Consider the following 1,950-nt stretch of genomic DNA (forward strand, 5'->3'; position numbering starts at 1 on the left):
CAGTGAGCTGTTCCCGCTGCCACTAAAGCCCATTGTTTCCGGGTTTAAACAGGTTTTCGGGCATTAGGAAAGGGGTATTACAGTAGTAGCCATTCAGAATTTGCCCACTTTCCCTGATGGACCCTTGGCTGGTCCTTAACTGGTCCTTGGCTGGTCCATTGCTGGTCTTTGGCTAATCCTTGGCTGGTCCTTGGCTTGTCCTTGCTAATCCTTGGCTGGTCCTTAACTGGTCCTTGGCTGGTCCATTGCTGGTCTTTGGCTAATCCTTGGCTGGTCCTTAACTGGTCCTTGGCTGGTCCATGGCTGGTCTTTGGCTAATCCTTGGCTGGTCCTTGGCTGGTTCTTGGCTAGTCCTTGCTAATCCTTGGCTAGTCCTTGGCTGGTCCTTGACTGGTCCCCTACAATTCCTTTTCAATCTTTGTACTAAAATATTCTGTCGATTTGTGGACTTTAAGATCTAAAAAGAAGCGCCATCTCGTGGTCATACCCTGTAATTCCGTTAAAGGGTGGAGTCAGAGTAAAAAAAATAACCAAGAGGGTGTCACTCCAGGAAGTTGGATGGGATTTCGCTGCCATTCGGCTGGCTTTTGACTGGGAAGGGGCCATTTTGAAAGGCTGCTACTAGTGAGCCAGTAGGAGGACATCTGTGGTCAGGGTGATAAAAAAAGAGTTAACATGGTGTCTTTAACTGATTGCTTTTTTCTCTACTCTATCATTCCTGTGTCACATTTAAGGACTGCCTGTCAGGAAAAAAAAAAAAGTTGATTGTTCTGCAGAGTCAAAACACAGCAGTTCGAGAAAAATGAGGAAGTGGGCAAGTGTGAAGGAGTTTGAATCAATAAGACTCATTGGACAGAGATGATCAGAACAATGAGTCACATAATCTGTGTGTCACTAACTCTCCATGTTTTCTTACCTCATGTCTTCTGTCTTTGTGTTCATCAGCCTCTGACGGACCTGGTCACTCAGTTCCCTGGAAAAATCACTGTAATCAAGTTAGGTAAATGCAACACACCTTAAAAAGGAATGAAGACAAACCTTTACACTTCAGTTTTTTAGTTTCTGGATGTGCAACAAAAACATATGACAGAGGTGACAGGCTGCTGCACCTTTCATGCTTTATTGTAACACTTTGTCCTGTTTGCTGTTGTTAGAAAATGTGAAGATAGAATCAAAAACACAGGAAAAACAAGTTTCCATGAGCAAACCCACACCCAGCAGTAGGTTGAAAACAAATAATTCAATCAGTATCATAAGATGTAATGTAATGATGTAATTTTATCAGTTAAACCCTAAATACCTTAAACTGCTAATAGATTCTTGACTTTGTATAGCTGGTTATCCATAGATTCTGGGATTACAAGGGTGGATTAGTCACTGTGATCTGTGGATGTTCTGGAACTGCAAAAACATGCCTATCCTGAAGTTCAAGTTTGATAAGGAGTAAAATCAACTGTAATGCTGCAATGGAAAACTTTAAAACAGAAGCAGAGGTGACTGCCAAGGCTGTGGCCAACTGCCATGGCACATTACACACAGATTCCTTTCCTCCCAGAGGAGGAACAGAAAGGAGATCATGTGTCAGGGATGCATCTAGAGACACCACTCGACTGACTGGATGGACTTGATAGGCTGCTTCACAATATTTCAATCTAAATAAATTGGATGATCAATTTCAAGGTTCCAGCTTTGCTTTGTCCTCAGAGAAAATAGAGGATCTGTAAAACGCTCTAAACCTTGGGGGCGGTGCATCAGTTTGTAAAGGTCATGCAGCTTGTAGCAGTGTTGTTGTTTTCCCGCCCGGGGACTTTCTGCATGGAGTTTGTATGTTCTCCCCGTCCATGCATGGGTTCTCTCTGGGTACCCACCTGGCAAAATTTGGTTGAAAAGAGGAAGTGATTTATGTCCAATCAATGTCTGCGTTTGATTGGAAAGTCAAAGGTAAAAAGC

The sequence above is a fragment of the Cyprinodon variegatus genome, unplaced genomic scaffold, assembly GCF_000732505.1.
Source record: "Cyprinodon variegatus isolate N-32 unplaced genomic scaffold, C_variegatus-1.0 Scaffold646, whole genome shotgun sequence".
Lineage (NCBI taxonomy): Eukaryota > Metazoa > Chordata > Actinopteri > Cyprinodontiformes > Cyprinodontidae > Cyprinodon > Cyprinodon variegatus.